The 20,060-nt window shown below is 48.4% G+C and overlaps 1 protein-coding gene across 1 annotated transcript in view; it reads left to right on the top strand.

The window, feature by feature from the left end:
* Nucleotides 1–20,060, top strand: part of CDCP1 (CUB domain containing protein 1) — a 100,243-nt gene that overhangs the window by 11,694 nt on the left and 68,489 nt on the right. The window lies entirely within an intron of this gene.

The raw sequence follows: 20,060 nt of genomic DNA, 5'->3' as shown, positions 1-20,060 counted from the left end.
CCATCTTTCCCTCTCTTTATCTCCCTTCCATTTTCTATTTTACGTGGTGTATTTCCACCTTTTAGCAAACCCCATTTAATATCAATGGAATTGATATTCCCAACCAAAGAAGCGGAAAAAAATGTTTTCCATATTGCTAGTTTTTCTTTTAAAGATATACCTTTATACGAATTCCAATTGTTTCCCCCCCCCCAACAACCTCTTTTTTGGACGCAGTGCAAGATGGATTCAAACTTCCCGCTATCTTCATCATGCTGTTACATATTTTTACGTCATTAAACGCCCCTATTTTTTTTCATCTTATAATTTTAACTATACATTATGAGATGTATTTCCACATTTTCCCTCCATTTTTCTCCCTCTTCTGATAAATTTCCCAACTAATATTTTTCTTATTTGTAACCCGGCATAATCATGTCACCTTCCATTATTGATACGTATCAGATAGCCTACTATCTTTATTCACCTTAATTAATTTAGCTTTCTTTTTTGCTTATAATCCTTTCTATATCATACACACATATTACATTTGTGTTACAGTTAATTAAAGTTTACATTAGCTCAGTGATGGCGAACCTATGTGGCACACGGAGCCATTTGTCAGGGCATGCGAGGCGTTGCCTTGTCAGCTGGCCAGCGCGCATGCGCGCGCTGGCCAACTGAATTCACCCTTTTTAAAGCCATTTTTCACCCTCCAGAAGCTTTATAGGAGCCTGGGGAGGGCGAAGCGGCCTCCCCCCCCCGAGGCCCTCTGGAGGCTTTATGAGCTTCTGTGAAGCCTCCGGAGCGTAAAAAACTGGCCCTACAGGCAAACCGGAAGTTTGGGAACGGACTTCCTGTTTGCTCGGAGGGTCGTTTTGAGCGCTCCGAAGGCTTCAGGGACCGTCCGGAGGCTTCCCTGAAGCCTTTGGAATGCTTAAAACGAACCTCCGAGCAAACCGGAAATGACTTCCGGTTTGCTCGAAGGGTTGTTTTGAGCACTCCGAAGGTGTCTGGGAGGCCTCCGGATGGTCCCTGAAGCCTTCGGAGCGCTCAAAACGACCCTCCGAGCAAACAGGAAGTGACTTCCAGTTTGCTCGGAAGGTCGTTTTGAGCGCTCCGAAGGGGTCAGGGAAGCCTCCGGATGGTCCCTGAAGCCTTTGGAGCGCTCAAAATGACCCTCCGAGCAAACAGGAAGCGACTTCTTGTTTGCTTGGAGGGTCGTTTTGACTGCTCCGAAGGCTTCATGGAAGCCTCCTGTATGTCCCTGAAGCCTCCAGAGGGTGTTTGGGGGGGCGGGGAGGCTGTTTTCAACCTCCCCAGGCTCCTATAAAGCCTCTGGAGCCTGGGGAGGGCGAAAAAAGCATGTAAAAATGGAGGGGAGCCCCTGAAGTGTGCGCATGCGCACTGGGGGGTTTGCGCATTGCATTATGGGTGCGGCATGCACGCACATGACCCCCTGCACTCCCCCCACTTATGGCACGCGAGCCAAAAAAGGTTTGCCATTGCTGCAATAGCATATGCTTTGCAAACATTCTCTATCTTCCCCCTTTCTCATCTACCAATGTATTATTTTCCCTTCCATTTATTTTTAAAAAAAATTAAATCCCAATCTCTGAACTTTCATAATAACCTCTTCAAGATTTCCTTTTCTTCCTCAGTCTATTTTCCCTTTTTCTTTTCTTATTATATTTTCCCCCTGTAGTGAACTCTTTTCTTTCTTTCATCATGCTGCCTGTCCCATTCTTTTCTTTCTCTTTCCCTTTTTTCTTTTTTTATTGGGACACGTACTTCCCTCTTCTTTATGTCCCTATCAAGTCCAATGAGATCCTTTATTTGCTTATTATTTCTCTCATTTTTTTCTTGCTTTTTCTATCATTGGGTGTTCAATGTCATTTCTTTCCATAATATTCATTTTATCATCCTTTCTCAACCCAAATGATTCATGCATAGTTTTCAACATTTTTCATATTTCTTTAAGATCCCACCTCTCCATAATGCCCGATTTTTAATTTGCTATTTTCCTTCCTCAGATCGTATCCCAATTCTTTACGTTTCAAAACTCCCCCCTTCAAACAGAAAAGGAAAATTGTTTCATTGTAAAAAAAAAAAAGTGATCAAACTACTTGTGTTGTTTTAAAGTTCCAATCTCCTCACAGCCCGAATCAGCTCTTCTCTTTTGTTCTTTCAAATGAGAAATGTAATAGAGATGTAAATGTAACCTTTAACTCACAGAGACACAAAATACAGATTGCAACAAAGGAGTAGGAAAGGGGAGGGGATTTCTTCTTTAATATTTAAATTGTGTTGAAATCACATTGAAAGCAAGTCTCTTGGTTTTTGCTGTTAAATTCCAATTGTCAGCTTTTTCAGTTCACTTCTTAACTTTAGTTTTTTTTTTCTTTTTCTTTTTCTCAGTCAGATATAAACTTTAATCTTTAACTCCACGAGAGCACAAAATACAAATTGTAGTAAAGAAGCGAGTGGTGGTGGTGATGGTGGTATTTTTCTTCAGTTTTAAATTGTAGTTGTTGGATTTTTTTCCCTCCCCCACCTCCCTTCAGCTTCTTTGTAACGTTTCCATGGGGTTTGGGGTATTCTGTAGGGAGAATGAGTCAGACAGGAACTGAGGCAAGGCAGGTTGAAGCTAACACAACCTTTATTAACAGTATAACATGGCAAAATGTAAGGCAAACCTCGACTCTGCAAACAGCAACATTTGACAGCTGACAGCCCTTTTTATAGAGCTGTCAGACGCTGAACCAATAGAATGGCTGCTCCCACCAGCTGGCTGCTTGCGTCTCAACCAATCGGGCCAGCAATGATAGTCAATGGCGTTGTAGCCTCGAGGACTTAACACCCCTCTCCCAGTTAGCACATAAGTAGTCAGCCAAATACTCTGGCCAGCCTTGGCTCCACCCAGATCGCCTTAGTTCAGGGGTGGTGGCCAAAGGAGGAGCCGCTGGTGGAGAGCCCTGTGGAACATCAGGAGACTGCACAGCTGAATCGGGAAACTTGACCGCCATGTGACTGACCGGATTCTCAGGTAAGCCTGGGGACAAGAACGCATTGGTGGGGGGGTGTTGCGTGCGGCTCTGTCTGTGCTGGAGCAGCCTCTGTCGATATTAGTTCCCCGGGGCAGGATTGGGCCTGCACCGGGTGTTGGTCTGCTGCACTGGTGGCTCGCCGTCTGAGCTGGTTGATGTGTCGGCGTCACATTTGCCTGTCACTGAGCTTGACCTTATAAGAGTAGGCTCCAGTTAGTTGCGTGATTTGTCCGGGAAGCCACCTTGGTTTTGGTCCTATAGTTTTGGGCGTAGACTTGGTCTCCCACATTAAAGGCCTGTGTGGAGTTGCCTGCAAGGGGGCTTTTCTCTGCTGCATAACCGGGGTGTAGCCAGTCCAGGGTTGTCCGGAGCCGACGACCCATAAGCCGTTCTGCAAGACTTTGCTTGGTGATTGGGCACGGGGTTGTATGCTGTGCCAGGAGGTATTGGGGCAGTTTGTTGTGCCAATTCCCTGGCTCCAGGTGGCCCAATGCCTCCTTAGCCGACCGGACGATTTGTTCTGCCAGGCCATTTCTGGCTGGGTGGAATTGGGCCGTCGGGGCGTGTCGTATGCCATGCTGGCCTAAAAACATCTGGAAGGGTGCCGACGTGAACTGGGCCCCATTGTCAGTCACCACCACATCAGGCAACCCATGGGTCCCGAATAGCCTCCCCAGCACCCTAATTAGGGCCTCCGAAGTGGTGGATGGCATGAGTGCCAGCTCCACCCACTTCCAGTAGGCATCTACGAGGACCAAGAAGTTCTGCCCTAAGAATGGGCCTGCGAAATCCAAATGGACTTGTGCCCATGGGGCCCGGGGCATGTCCCATTCCCTGATGGGCACAGAAGGGGGAGCCGGTCTAGATTGCTGGCACTGCTGGCAGGTGGCTACCCAGTTTTCTATTTCCTGGTCAATCTTGGGCCACCATATGTAGCTTCGGCCCAAAGCCTTCATGCACACAATGCCCGGGTGAGCAGTGTGCAGGCAACTTAAAATTGGTGACCTAAGCTTTGGGGGAGCTACCACCCTATTGCCCCATAACAAGCACCCCTTAAGGATGGACAGCTCATGCTGCCATATATAATAGGGGTAAAACTCAGGATCTACTGGCCCCTGTGGCTACCCCCTGCGCACCCAGTCCAAAATTTGAGCCAATATGGGGTCTGTAGCAGAGACCCTGGCAATATCCCGGGCGGATACTGGCATGGCCAACTCTTCAATTAAGAGGACCGAAACTGTAGGAGCAGAGTCCAAGACAGGCACTGGCAGAGGGCAGTGACTGAGGGCATCAGCGTGCCCAAAGTTTTTTCCTGGCCTATATTGTAGCTGACAATTATACGCTGCTAGAAAGACTGTCCATCTGGACATTCTTGGAGACAAAATCTGAGGAGTCTGATGATCCCCCGCCAGAAGACCCATATGGTCGGTCACTAAGTAAAAAAAATGACCATAAACATAATCGTGAAACCGCTTTACCCCTGCTATAGAAGTTAGGGCCTCCTCATTCAGCTGACTTGTAATTTCTTTCAGCTGCTGAGAGCGTGCGTGAATAATAGGCAATTTGGGCTTCTGAGCCATTTGGTAGGATGTGACTCAAAATGGCCCCAATGCCATTAGGCGATGCATCGCACGCCAAAGTTAATGGGAGGCAATCACTTTATTGCATTAATAAAGATTTGGATGTAAGGACATCCTTAACTGCCCTAAAGGCTTGGGCCTCCTTAGACCCCCCAATGCCAGGGTGTCTTGGAGCCTTGGGAATCAACTAGATACCCCCAAAATTCTACACTGGGGACCCCTATCCTACACTTTTCTTTTAGCCATGCTTGGCGGAAACTGATCAGGACTGCTCTTAATTTATCGATGAGCTCAGCTTGATCCAAAGCGGATATAAGCACGTCGTTGAAATAGGGTACCACCCCTGGCAGCCCCTGGAGCATTCGCTCCATTAGGCTCTGGAAAATACTCCACTGAGCCCAAATTGCAAGCGTTTATATTTGAAAGCTCCCCGGTGTGTTACTATGGTTTGAGCCATGGAAATGGCTTTGTCCACTGGGAGCTGCTGGTATGCTTGTGCCAAGCCTAACTTGGCAAAAATGTTTCCCTGGCCCAAGGAATGGAGCAGATGTTGAACCACTGACACTGGGTAAGGGTTGGCTTGCAACCCTTTATTCATGGTGCATTTAAAATCCCCACAAATTCTAATACTACTATCCTGCTTAATAGGTATTACTATGGGGGGGTCTCCCAGGGGGAGTGGTCTAACTCTTCGAGCACTCCTTTTGCTATTAATTTATCTAGCTCTAAATCTACTTTGTGCCGAAGAGCAAAAGGCATTCTCCTGGGTTTTAGATGTATTGGCGCTACTTGGGGATCCAAGTTAAAAGAAATCAGGTCCCATTATATTTACCAAGCTTGTTGTCAAAACTCGCTGGCCAGCGCAGCGAAGGAATCTGGAACAATGGAGTGGATGCTGGAGACGTTGAGCCCCAATGCGGAGAACCAGTCAAGCCCCAGGAGGCTCGGCAGATGGCCATCTACAATGATGAGGGGAAGAGGCCCCTGGAAGTTATTGCTGGCTATGGTGAATGTGCCGCAACCCATATTGGGTATTGGCTGTCCTTGATAGTCTCTGAGGCGAAGTGGGCACTGCCTGAGTTGAGCTTTGGTCAGGCTGGGCACTATCCGTTTGATAGTAGCTCAAGAGACCAGGGATTTGGAAGAGCCAGTGTCCACTTCCATCTTGCAGGGCTCTCGCTCTATGCGCATAGTCAGGTATATCTTATGGGTAGGCTTAGTTAGGGACACATGGCTGATAGCCCAATCAGGGTGCTGCTGGTTACCTGCGATGACAAAACAGTCTTTGCGGTGTTTGGGAAGTCTTTTTACAAATTGTCTAGACAAGGCGCGCTCCAGAGGTGGGTCAGCGATCGGCATGGCTGCTCTGCAGACCTTGGCTAAATGTCCTTTCCTGTCACACCGATGGCATATTGCGGCTTTAAACCTGCAGACTGACCTTGCATGGTTCCCACCACAACTCAGGCAACCCGCTTGAAGTAAAAATCAGCCTAAGTCCGTTTTTTCCTGGTGGCCACTTTGAGGCGGCTAATCTTTTCTTCCTTGTCTGAGAAGTCTTCATCGTCGTCTTCTTCGTGGTGGACAGCATGGCCCCTGCTGGCATGGTGGGCCGGAGGCAGAAATCTCTGAATTTCTGCGGTAGATTTGTCTGACATTTCATATGAAGGCTCAGCTTTTTTCGTGCCAGCAAGTGTCGCTGAAGTCTGAGGTCTTTGATACCACAGACCAGCTGTTCTAACAGGGCATCATCCAGCACAGGAAAGTCACAGTGCAGGGCCACTGTTCTGAGGGAAGCCATGTAATCGTTCACAGATTCCCCTGCTCTCTGGGTCCTCTGCCTAAACGCATAATGTCTGGCTATGCGCGAGGCAGTTGGAGAGTAATGATTTTTAAGTTTCTCCAAAAGAGTCTCTCAAGACATTGAATGGACGGATTGAGGAGCTGCTAAAGCCCTGGCTGTTCCAAACATCTCGTGGCCTCATGCGCTGAGAAAATATCCTCTTTTACAGCCACTGGACAAACCGGTGAAGTCATTTGCCTCCAGGAAGCACTCGAACCACTCCAGGTAGGCGTCCCATGTTTCAATGGCCGGATTAGCCATCCTTAGAAGGACGGAACTTGAGGAATTAGCCTTGGAGCGACTTCTCGTTGCCTGTGGCTTGAGGCAGCTCTTATTAGTGACTTCGCTTTTCCTTTACCTCAGTCATGGTCCCACCTTCGTCGCCAATGTTCTGTAGGGAGAACGAGGCAGACAGGAACTGAGGCATGGCAGGTTGAAGTTAACACAACCTTTATTAACAGTATAACACGGCAAAATGTAAGGCAAACCTCGACCCAGCAAACAGCAACATTTGACAGCTGACAGCCCTTTTTATACTAGAGCTGTCAGATGCTGAACCAATAGAATGGTTGCATTCTCCCGCCAGCTGGCTGCTCGCATCTCAACCAATCAGGGGCCAACAATGATAGTCAATGGCATCGTAGCCTCGAGGACTTAACACCAGGTTTATCAATTATCCACTATTGATGCAAGGTCTTCAAGTAGAGAGAAGACTTTTTTCCCCGTATTAATAAAATATTCAGTCCTTCTTTTAATTTTGCCTTCTAAGTTAAATAAGCAGTCCTTTTTCTTTGGGCTTTGATTTTTAATCACAACTCCACTCTTATTCTATCGATGGGTTTTTAAATATTCTCACCCGGTCTTGTCGCTTTGTCCAGCCATCATTCCTGTTCTCATGCTTAGATTGCCTCCAACTTTATGACAGACATTTTATGTCTGCCTCCGCCATCGCCTGGTCATAGAGCTAGTCTCTGGCTTTCGAGGAACCTGTTTCTTCCCTCTTGGCCGTTCTAGACGCTGCTCTTTTTTCACCTTCTCTCCAAGAAAGTTCTGGTCTAAATGAAACCCAGACAGTGGTTTGTTAGCCCTGGAATTCACGCTCCTCAAGAGCCATTTTCCCAGTCTGCCTTATTGCGACGCTCCAAAATTTCTGTTTCTAAGTGAGAAAAGTAAGTAAGTTTTGCCCCATTTTATGACTTTTGTCATTGTTGTTAAGTGAATCACTGCAATTGTTGTTAGTAACACAGTTGTTAAAGTGAATCTGGCTTCCCTATTGAGTCTGCTTATCAAAAATTTACAAAAGGTGATCACATGACCCTGGACACTACAGCCGTCATAAATATGAGTCAGTTGCCAGGTGGCTGAATTTTGATCATGTGAACTGATGTTGCAATGGTTGTGTGAAAAATGATAATGAGTCACTTTCTTCAGTAAAATTGCAATTTTGAATGGTCACTAAATGAACTGTAAATCGAGGACTATCTGTATTAGTGATTACCTTATTTTGACCGAGAGTGTTTAAATCCTGTCTTTATACTTAATTCTTTGGTCATTATTTTAATAAATAGTATATTCTTGCAGAATCCTTTGAACCATTAAACAAAATCTCATTACAATGTTCCATATTTTGCGCTCTAAAAAGAAATCTCATTTTGCAATATAAAATTGAAATTTCTCACCCAAAGAGGTCCTGAAATGTAATGACACATAGTGAGAGGCAGGAAATTGCATTATTTTAGTCTTACCATTTTTGCTTACTAATTGTCTTGATTCTGCACATGTTTATTATGCTTAACATACCAGTGTTTCATTTGTTTCCTGGGAAAATCCAGATTCCTCAATTCTGAGTTTGGAAAGCTTCCTTAATCCTAAAATAAATAAAGTCAAGCAAAACAGAGTCTGATATGTTTGCACATCCACACATTTAAATAGTTCTGATAAATTCTGATAAGGCTATTTTGGTTGTTCTGAACTACAGTATCGGGGAGGAGGGCTGTGCAAGAAGTTATGGAAAAACAGAAAACTATCAGTAATGTGAGAAGCCTAGTACAGTATCATAACCTGCATTAAGAATGAGCTGTATTGTATTGGTTAATTATGGTGGGTATTTGAGCAAAATCATAGCTTCATGTTGACTATTATGTGGCTTTATGATTAAGTCTTTGAAAGGTTCTTTGCAAATTCGCAAAGGATATGATTTGTTTTTCTGAAAAGCTACTTTCACTGAATAAAGAATCCAGCATTTCAGTTGGTTTAAACCAAAATCTTCTACTTCCTACAATAGAAAACAGATTGTTTTGGAAAATTCTGAATTGAAATGCAAAGCTTTCCAGCTTTGTTCTGCAATCTAGAGCTAATTATGGTTGAATATGAATATTCAGTGAATGCTCTATATAGCGGACATGGCTAATAATCCCGGACAGGTATAACCTTTATGTCTTCTGAAATGTTTTTAAGTATATTAGCTTTTAAAGCTAATATTGTTTCTTTAGGTGGTAAATTCTGTTCCCTTATAAAGCATAAAGAAAAAAATTCTTTCTGACATAATAACCTAGAACTGTCATAAGCTTTCTGGATATTTTGAAGTTTCATAAATACCAGTACCAGCCAACATGGCCAATGGCAAGAGGTTTGTTTGTTTATTAAATGTATACACCTCCCATCTTATTGTTTGGGATGACCCTAATCTGGTCTACTCTATGCCTTCCCGCCCTTACCCCTGATCCCCTGGGTCATACGGAAGGTCCTGCAGGAGAGGGCGGAAGTGGTGCTGTTGGCCTCTCATTGGCCCCGGAGGCTGTGGTTTGCAGATCTCCTGTCGCTTTCAGTGGAGAGGCCCTGGAGAATTCCCCAGGAGAGGATATCCCTCAGCCTGGGGTCACTGGAGCACCCAGAACCTCAATGGCTCCAGTTGACCGCCTGGCGCTTGAGCCGAGCATCCTGAGGAAAGACCTCTTCTCCCCCAGGGTGATACACACCATCCAAGCCACCCACAAATCCTCCACGGAGTGCATCTACGGCGCCACATGGCGTGCATTCTCCTCATGGTGTAGCTTCCGGGATCACGATCCGATCCAGGTCACGGTGCCACAGGTCTTGGAATTTCTCCAGGCAGGCCTGGACAGGGGGCTGGCTCCCAAAATGATCAGGAGGCAGATTTCAGCCATTTCATCAGTTCTCCTGAGAACCAAAGTTTGACTCACCACCCCGTCAAGCAATTCCTTAAGGGGGCTTCCAATCTCAAACCGCCCACAGTACACAGGTATCTGTCCTGGGACTTACCCAGGGTATTGGACACTCTGACAGGTGCTCCGTTTGAACCTTTAAGCACTGTTTCCTTTACGTTCCTGACTCTTAAGGTGGCCTTCCTGGTGGCCATCACCTCTGCCAGAAGGATATCGAAACTGCAAGTGCTGTCCACCAGGGAGGATCTCTGCGTGTTCCACCAGGACAGAGTGGTGTTGCAGTTGAATCCATCCTTCATCCCCAAGGTGTGCACCTGCTTCCATCGAGCACAGAAACTGAGCTTGCCCAACTTCTGTCCAGACCCTTCTCACCCGTTAGAGAAGAAGTGACACACTCTGGACGTAAGGAGAGCTCTGAGGATCTACCTCAGGAGAACCAGGCCAAGCAGGAAATCCGAAACCCTGTTCGTCTCCTTCCAGCCGGGAACTCTGGGAAACAAGGTGACCTCCACTACCATAGGCAGGTGGTTGCGAACCTGCATTGCCCCTGACTATCAGTCACAGGGCCTGCCCAGGCCAGGTCGCATCACTGCTCACTCCACGTGGAGCGCAGCCACTTCCACGGCTTGGGCCACGCAGGTCTCCTTGGCCGAAATCTGCAGGGCAGCCACGTGGGCTTCCCCTTCACCTTTCGTAAGGAACTATAAACTGGACTCCTTTGCTTCGGCAGAGGCCTCTTTCGGCCGCAGGGTGTTGCAAGCGTCCATAGGGTGGGGGCCACGCCTCACCAGGCATGAGTTGGGGGGGCTTGTGCCTCAGGGGGTCTCCCTCCCTAGGGACGTGTAGGCTTTGGTACGTCCCAGTCTGGATACTCCTCCCCCTCACTATGGAGAAAGGGCGTTAGAACTTACCTGATACGCCTCTTCTCATAGTGGGGGAGGAGTATCCAGCCCCTCCCTGGCAATGTTATGTTGATAAAGTGTTATGTTGATGGTTTATAAGATTATGTTGTTGTTGGAAACAATAAAAGATAATATATGGAATAAGAAGTCTGGAGTGAATGGTGCAACGAGTTGGATAGAGTTCTTCGCCGATAACTGGGTAGCACCTGGTGACCAGTGGCAGTTCCCAAAGAGCTTATCTGACTCAGTCCAATCAATGAGAGGACAAGGTTAACCCAGTCTGGATACTCCTCCCCCACTATGAGAAGAGGCGTATCAGGTAAGTACTAACGCCCTATTTCTTCCTTCCCTTGTATAAGCACGAGGTTGCCAGCAGGATTAAGGAGTCCCTAACAAATTTAGAGGAATGGTAATATAATATATCCAGCTGTCATATTTTCTATAAACTAGCTTTTCTTTCATTTCAAAGGCACAAGTTTGCTAATCTAAATTTGAGATTAAAATCTTTCCAAGTTCTGCAAATTGTCGTCATTTTAGTATCGACTAGAAATCCATGACCTGTTGGATCATCATTTCAGAGAGATATATTTCCTTACCTAAATAATGAAATGGAATGACAAAATTCCAGACAAAATAGCAATGGAAGCTGGAGCAACTTCTGACTTCTACCAACTTCCCCACTGACTCATTACTAAAAGATGACTGGGAGCATTGGAAATGATAATCACATGATTGTTGCTGACTGCAACAGTACTGAAGTGGCCATAACTTTGCCAAATTTTAACCCCGTGGGATTTTGCATGGATTCTGTAAATTAGCCCATTTGAGATACGCTGATTGAAAAATTATTGCCCTATGAATCATGACATTTCCCAATTGAAAGTTGCAAACTGTCAGACAGTAGACCATATAGTACCATATAGACACAAGAGTTGAGGTTTTAAGGTGCCACAAGCAACTCCCCCCTGCCCCCGATGCATGCACGCATTGTGACCCCTTGTGTGCGTCCTGCATATGTGTGGCAGAGACTCAAAAACCAGCTGGCTGGCGGGTGGCACGTGCACATGCGCGGTGGAGCTAAGATGGGGCAACGGCTCGTGTTCCCACAAAAAAGGCTGTGTATGCCACCTGTGTGCCATGCATGCCACAGGTTCACCATCAAGAGGCTAAAAGGAGGTCTAAAATTATATTGTAAACTTGGAATAAAAGAAATTGAAGCTATAGACTAGCAGCCATTTACAGGGGGGGATTGTCTTTTACAGGTAGTCCTTAACTTACTCAATTGAGTCCAAAATTTCTGTTGTTAAGTGAATTTTGCTCATTTTACGATCTTTCTTACCATACCTGTTAAGTAAATCATTGCAGTTGTTAAGAATAACATAATTGTTAAATAAATGTGGCTCCCCCATTGACTTTGTTTGTCAGAAGCTTGCAAAAGGCAATCACATGACTCTGGGACACGGCAACCTTCATAAATATGAATCAGTTGCCAAGCATCTGAATTTTGATCACATGACCATGGGGATGCTGCAACAGTCGTAAGTGTGAAAAAGTCATTTCTCCTGTGTGCTGCTTGGAGAGTCCAAGCATGGGTTAATTCTGTCTGACTGCCCTGGACTGAATTGAAAGATCTTTGGCCATGCCTCCGTTGCTGGCACCTCAGGTTTTTTCAATTCAGTCTAGCCCAGTGGACATGTTGCAACATGGTTCTTATAAAAAAATCTTTGGTTGGACTCTCCAAACAAGCATTTCACATCTTCATTCCAATTACCTTGCAAGAATACAGGTCAGTGAGCATTTTAAAAAGTTTTTCTTCTGCTATCTCATCCATCTGCGAGCCAACGTGTTCTGGACTTCGCCCAGGTACGCACGGCTGTTGGGCGGCCAAGGGCGACATGAGTGGGTTGGAGCTCCGACGCCCCCCTCAATCAGCTGTTTTGCGGGTGCAGCAGCAGTGGTGTAAGGACCCGGTCGCATGCATTGTTGCCCATCGCTTTGGAAGCAGTTTTGGAAGCCTTCCAACCGGATTTCTCATTGTGGCGGTCATTTTCTGACTTTATTGAAGGCAGCGGCCATTTTAAGTTGCAAGTTCCCCAACTTTTCAATGCGGCGGCGATTTTGTTGCCACTAATTGCACTGCGTTGGACACAGTCAGAGTCAAATTGCCGCTTCTCCTTCCTGCTGCCGCCCGACTGTCCCTGCCTTCAGCAGAGAGCTGCGGGGGTCTCTCCATCCGGCCATTCGGCGGGTTTCCTTCCCCACCATCTGTGAGCACCTGCAGTAGTTTTTGACCACTCCCGACCATACTCCTGCTTTGCCACCTGTGGAACTCTGAGAGCAGTTGGGCTCGTGCCTCATGGACTTGGCCTACCATCATTTCCAGCCTCCTTGCTCCATTCCACAGGACCATCCATACAGCCCTTGGTCTACCAGGTGGTGAGTGCAGTGCATCTGCCTGGACAAGGATATTCCATAGCTCCTACCATGGCAGAGAGAACCCCCGATGAGGCAGACCAACCAGATCCCTTAACCAGTAGGGGGGGTTACTAGACAGGCCAGCAAGGCGGCCTCAGAGGCACTCAGCAGGTACCATCAGGCTGGGGGGAAGAAACAGGCCAGTTCTCAGGAGAAAATGTCATGGCGCCAGAAGGCCCTCGAAAAGCAATTTGAAAAGGCTCAATGCATATCTATATCAACTGCGGAGCCCCCCATAAAGGAATCAACTCAGGAGCCACCCCCTGTTGCCATTGAGCAGTCCATAGCAGACAGTGAGGATGAGGACCAGCAATTTTCCTTTGATGTTACCATAGCATCTGAAGGGTCCCCCTTCGATGGCAGACAATGCTGACCTTTTCCAATGCTCGCTTGAGGCGGAGGAAGATCTTCCTCCAGTCTTGCCCCCGCTTCTCAGCATCCCCTGCCCCAGGCCACAAAACGGGCCTGCCCGGCAGAGGATCGGGGTCCGGCCTTATCTGCAGAAATGCAAGAGGTGATAGCTAGGGCCTTCTCTCAGGGCATTGCAGAGGGACTCAAATAAAAATCCAAGCATGCCCGCAGGTCTAGCACCATGGGAGGTCAGTCCCGTGACACTACCCACAGGTCATCTTCCCCGCATTCTTTGCTGGACAGCAAAGATTATGCTGTAGACGAGGATGTCTTGCCTGAGCAGGAATTCTCGGGGGATGAGGGGGCCATCCCAGATAAACCAGCCTTCACTGGTTTATTTAAGCAGACTTCCTTCAAGACTATCATTAAGAATGCCAAAATGGCCACCCGATTAGGGGCCTCTGTACCTGACCTGAATTTGGGGAATATCTGCAGGACAAAATCGCTCAGATCCGGAGCGAATGGGTCCCCCTCAGTGATCGTGGGGAGACACCGGAGGCGAGTCTTGAGGTACCACTCTGGGAGGAGTTTGACTCTGTTGCCGCCGAGGATATGGACAGGCTACGCGGACGACTGCGGGCCACCACATGTTTATTGGACCCGTGTCCCTCCTGGCTTGTACTGGCAGCCTGGGAGGTTACACGAGACTGGCTCCTGGGGCTGGTGAACGCCTCGCTGGGGGAGGGGTTCCTACCAACCCCCTTGAAAGAGGCGGTGGTGAGGCCCCTACTTAAGAGGCCTTCCCTGGACCCAGTAGAGTTAGCCAATTATCGTCCTGTCTCCAACCTTCCCTTTTTAGCGAAGGTTGTTGAGAGTGTGGTGGCGCAGCAGTTCCCTCGACACCTGGAGGAAATTACTTATCTAGACCCACGCCAGTCCGGTTTCCGACACGGCCACAGCATGGAGACGGCTTTGGTCGCCTTGGTGGAAAATCTCTGGAGGGCGAAGGATGGGGATTGTTCCTCCATCCTAGTCCTGTTAGATCTCTCAGCGGCTTTCGATGCCATCGACCATGGTATCCTATTGCGTCGACTGGAGGGGATGGGGGTGAGGGGCACCGTTTTGCGGTGGTTCTCCTCCTTCCTCTCCGGTTGGACGCAATGTGTGTTGGCGGGGGAGCAGAGGTCGACCCTGAGGCCGCTCACGTGTGGAGTGCCACAGGGGTCGGTCCTCTCACCTCTCCTGTTCAACACATACATGAAACCGCTGGGTGAGATCATTCGAAGATGCGGGGTTGAGTGCCATCTGTATGCAGATGACACTCAGTTGTACATCTCTACCCCGAACCACCCCAACGAAGCCGTTGAGGTGATGTCCCGGTGTCTGGAAGCCGTGCGGGTCTGGATGGGTGACAACAGACTCAAGCTCAACCCTTCCAAGACGGAGTGGCTGTGGCTACCGGTGCCCCGCTTTAGCCAATGTGTTCCATCTCTGGCCATCGGGGGGGAACAACTGCCCCCGGTGGATAGGGCACGCAATTTGGGCGTCCTCCTAGATTCCCGGCTGTCGCTAGATGATCATGTGACGGCCGTGGCTAGGGGGGCGTTCCACCAGGTTCGCCTGGTGTGCCAATTGCGCCCCTTACTAGAGTGGGACGCCCTTTGCACAGTCACTCATGCCCTGGTGACTTCCTGTCTTGATTACTGCAACACTCTCCACATGGGGCTCCCCTTGAGATGCACCCGAAGGCTCCAGCTGGTTCAGAATGCAGCCGCGCGGGTTATTATGGGGAGTACTAGGTACTCCCATGTAACACCTTTCCTGCGTGAGCTGCACTGGCTGCCTGTGGCTTTTTGGGTGCGTTTCAAGGTGTTGATTGTCATCTTCAAAGCACTCCATGGCTCGGGACCTAGTTACCTGCGGGATCGCATTCTACCCCATACATCCCTGCGACCAATCCGCTCTCACAGAGAGGGTCTCCTCCGGGTACCTTCCCCTAAACAGTGCGGGCGGGCGGTGCCTAGGAATAGGGCCTTCTGTGATGGGCCCAACCCTCTGGAACGACCTCCCCCCCGATATTAGAACCACCTCGGATCTCTGCTCCTTCCGCAAGAAACTCAAGACCCACCTGTTTCGATTAGCCGGCCTGGCCTAATTGTAATTGTAATTGTATTTACAGGGAACATCTATTACTAACCTTCCTGGATGGCTTTTTAAATTTTAAATTGGGGTTTTAAACTGGTTTTAGAATTGTTTTTAATTATTTAAATTGGTTTTGGGTTTTATACACAGATGGTATGTGTGCGTTGTTTTGTCTGATGTCTTATGTTATGTTTTGTTGTCTTGAACATGAACGGTCGGTATACCGCCCCGAGTCCCTACGGGGAGAGGGGGCGGTCTATAAATTTAATAAATCTTAAACCTTAAACCTGACCAAGCCACAGTTGAGCACGGTGAATGGCTCTTTGACAGTACCCAAATTATTCCTGAATGTTATGCAGTGCCAGTGGGCCCAACCTGGTACTCAAGCCATGCCTAGCAATAGCGACAGGAAACTTTACATAGTGGATGCTGCCTTGGACAGCTATTAAAACTGCCTCAGGTGGATCTGCCAGTGCAGGCTCTTACCTCCTCCACCATCTTGCCCCCCGATCTTTTAGAGGGTCTGAAAGCAGAGGACAAGAGATCAGAAAAAACATGTCATAAGACCCATCAGGCAGCTGCTTGGGCCATAAAGACAGCCTCTTCTGCATCCTTTATGTCTAGAGCGTCCCTTCTGTGGCTCTGCCAGCTTGCCACCAGACTTCATGCAGGTGACACCAAGTTAAGGCAGGAGCTAAACAAGATTATGGTGGCAGTAGAATACACGGCCGATGCTACTCTTAATTCCGCAAAATCCAATGTGAGCATCCAATGTCACCATGCTGCGGTTATTATGGCTGCGCCACTGGAACGCCGATATGAGGTCCAAGTGGAAGTTGGCCTCAGCTCCCTTCAAGGGGGCAAAACTCTTTGGTGAGGCTTTGGACCTGGTGCTCATTGAGAACAAAGATAAAAAGAAAGTCAGGCCTTGTGTTTCCAAAAAGGCGGAGCACAAAGGCTCTGGATACTTCAGAAAACAGACCTTTCGTGCTTCCGAAGCTTCTACCAGCTCGGGGTAATTTCACCGCCCATATGCACAGGGTTCCGATCGGCCCCAGGACGGTCCGCCATTTTGGGATAGAGGCCGCAACCAGTCCTTCTCAAAGTGTCCATACCGGGGAGGTTCCAGCTCTAGGCCGTTCCGTCGCTATAAGTGACAACCAGATGATGGCTCCCATCGGAGGCTGCCTGCAGTTGTTCCAGGCAAGATGGGAGCAGACCACGTCAGACCAGTGGGTACTCCAAACTATCCGACTGGGTCCTACCCTGGAATTCATCTCCTCCCCGCCACTTCATCTGCTGCCCCACCCCTTACTTCCCAACCAAAAGGTCCCAGATGGAGCAGAAGATCCAGCACCTTTGGGAGATAAGGGCCATAGAACTAGTGCCAACAGGACACGAAGGGTCAGGTTTCTACTCCATCCTGTTCCTGGTGCCAAAGAACTTAGGAGGGTGGAGGGGGATATTAGATCTAAAAAAGTTAAATTACCATCTAGAGTACAAACGCTTCAAGATGCAGTCCCTCCAGTCAATTCTGGCTGCATCAGACCAAGAGATCTGATAACATCAATAGATCTTCTAGAAGCTTACCTCCACATCCCAGTCTGCAAAGCCCATCGCAAGTTCCTGAGATTTTATTATGCAGGCAAGCACTATCAGTACAGGGCTCTGCAATTCGGTCTGTCATTGGCCCCCAGGACATTTACAAAGATTCTGGCAGCAGTGGTTGCATCCCTGAGGTCAAGCCCAGTTCGACTTCAAGCGTACTTGGACGACATTTTCATTCAGTCGACGTCCTGTCAACAAGCAGTCTGGGAACTCCAGGAGACCATGAGAGTTCTTCAAGACCATTGCTTCTCCGTCAATCTGGAAAAAAGCCACCTCACTTCCACCACCAGGTTGCTGCATCTCGGCACCATAATAGACAATGTCAGTTGCCAGGTCTCCTTGTCTCAGGAACAGATCTCCAGCATCAGAAAGCTGGTGCACCAGGTGCAGACTTCGTGGTCGGCTCCCATTGTTCAGTTATTGAAGCTCCTTGGCGAAATGATTTCTTGCCTGTCAATAGTGCTGTGGGCAAGGTTGCACTCGAGACAGCTACAATGGTACCTTCTGCCCCACCAAAGGGCCAATAACAGAACTCTCCCTCTCCGATTCCAGTTCCACTCAGTGTCCAACAGTCCCTGCAATGGTGGCACTCTCCTGCATTGACCAAGGGCAGTCTCTTCCACGAACCAGATCATCTCATCGTTATGACGGACGCCACCTTATTCGGATGGGGAGCCCATCTCGACAATCAGGTTGCACAAGGTAGGTGGTCCGCCAAATGACCTCAAGCACAGCATAAACTGGCGGAAGCTAAAAGTAGTGAGGCTAGCTCTTCTACATTTTCAGATTACCATCCAAGGTCACCATGTAATGTTTCTCACCAAGGCCACCAAGGCACATGTCAACCACCAGGGGGGCACCCACTCCAAGTTATTGATGACGAAGGCGGAACATCTGGGGAAGTGGGTGGAGAAACACCTGTCATCTCTTTGAGTGGAGCACATCTCCGGGGTGAACAATGTCCAGGCAGACTGGCTGAGCAGGGCCACGATCAATTACTCGGGGCGCCACTCCGGGGCGCCTGCACCTGGACCTTTTCCTCATGATCACACAGAGGTTCGGCCGCCTGTCAGTTCACCTATTCGCCACCCTGGAGAACACACATCTCCCTTGTTTCTTCTCCAGGTTCCAGTCCCCAAGAACAGAAGGAGTCAACGCTCTTCTTTGTCACTGGCCACCGGGCTTGCTCTACGCGTTTCCGCCGCTACCACTCCTTCCCAGCGTGATCCGCAAGATCCTAGTGGAACAAGCAGAGGTGCTCCTTGTGGCACCATTCTGGCCCAGATGGGCATGGTTCGCTGATCTTGTGAGTCTCTCCATCGCCAAACCGTGGAGGATCCCTCCAGAGGAGGTCTCTCTCAGCCAGGGGGCCCTATCACATCCGGAGCCCCAGTGGTTGCAATTAGCCGTCTGGCACTTGAGAGGGGCCTCCTAGAGAGAGAGAGGCTATCCACTAAGGTCATACAAACCATTCAGGCTTCTCGGCAACCATCGACTACCAGAATTTATGATGCTACCTGGTCCGCATTCACTAAGTGGTGCACACAACAGTTAATCAATCCCACATCTGCCACCATTCCACAACTATTGGATTTTTTGCAGGAGGGATTGGACCAAGGGTTAGTGGCAAACACGCTCCGGCGACAGGTTGCGGCGCTGTCTACAGTCCTGGCTCCCAGCAACCACCTCTCCCTTGCATGTCATCCCAGAGTCCACAGTTTCCTAAAAGGGGCCATCAACTTGTGACTTCCAGTCGTTCATCGTTATCTGTCCTGGGAATTGAATAATGTCTTGAGGGCATTGATTGGCTCTCCGTTCAAGCCCCTTCAATCCTGTGACTTGAAACACCTGACTTCCAAAACGGTCTTTCTGACCACCATTACCTCTCAGAGCTGGCAGCCCTGTCAGTCAGGGAGGACCTATGCCTCATACATCCTGACAAAGTCATTCTCTGCTTAAATCCTTTGTTCATCCCTAAAGTCAACACCTGGTTCCACCAGAGCCATGAAGTCATTGTTCTAGACTTTTGTCCCCATCCAAGGCATTTTAGGGAGCGCAGATGGCAATCCGCAACTAGATGTGCGCAGGGCAATCCGCAAGTACATCAAGCACACGGCGTCATTCCGGCAGTTTGAATCCCTCTTCATATCGTTTCAGCCTGCCATTATGGGGCGAAGGTCACTTCTGCTACCATCGGCTGATGGTTGCGCTCCTGCCCTTGCCTACCAGCTCCAGTCTACGCAGGTGCCACACCACATCATGGCCCACACTACAAGGAGCACCGCATCCACAGCAGCCTGGGCGACTCAAGCACCCATAGAAGAAATCTGCAGGGCAGCAACGTGGGTATCACTGTCTCAATTTGTTCGGAATTACAAATTAGACAAGTTCGCATCGATGGATGTAGCGTTTGGGAGACGAGTTCTTCAGGGCATTCATTCGACTGGAGAGACCATTGACTCGAGTACTCCCGGCCCTAGTGATATTTAGCTTGGGTATATCCCATGCTTGGACTCTCCAAGCAGCGCACAGGAGAAGTACATTGGCTTACCTGAACAGTCTTCTCTGTGCGCTGCAGGAGAGGCCAACCCCGCCCTAAGGTCTCTCACAGTGTTAACTTTCCATTGACGTTACTCCCCTCTGACTTGTGTCTTATGTGCTCTCAGCTAACCAGAGCTTATGACTTACATTGTTGATTTATGACTTCTGTGAATTACTCTTGACTTGAACTTGTGACAGACTTACCGGAACCACTGTTGAACAGACTACAGGTCCACGCCTTCATCAAAAAAATCTGAGGTGCCAGCACCGGAGGTGTGGCTAAAGATCTTTCAATTCAGTCCAGGGCAGTCAGGCAGAATTAACACATGCTTGGACTCTCCCGCAGCACACAGAGAAGACCGTTCAGGTATGCCAACGCTACTTATATGACTTTTGTAATTTTGAAAGGT

This window comes from Natrix helvetica, assembly GCF_964273705.1.
Source record: "Natrix helvetica genome assembly, chromosome: Z".
NCBI classification, from domain to species: Eukaryota; Metazoa; Chordata; class Lepidosauria; order Squamata; family Natricidae; genus Natrix; species Natrix helvetica.
Note: the sequence above shows the minus strand (reverse complement) of the source record. Positions and strands in the feature narration are given on the sequence as shown.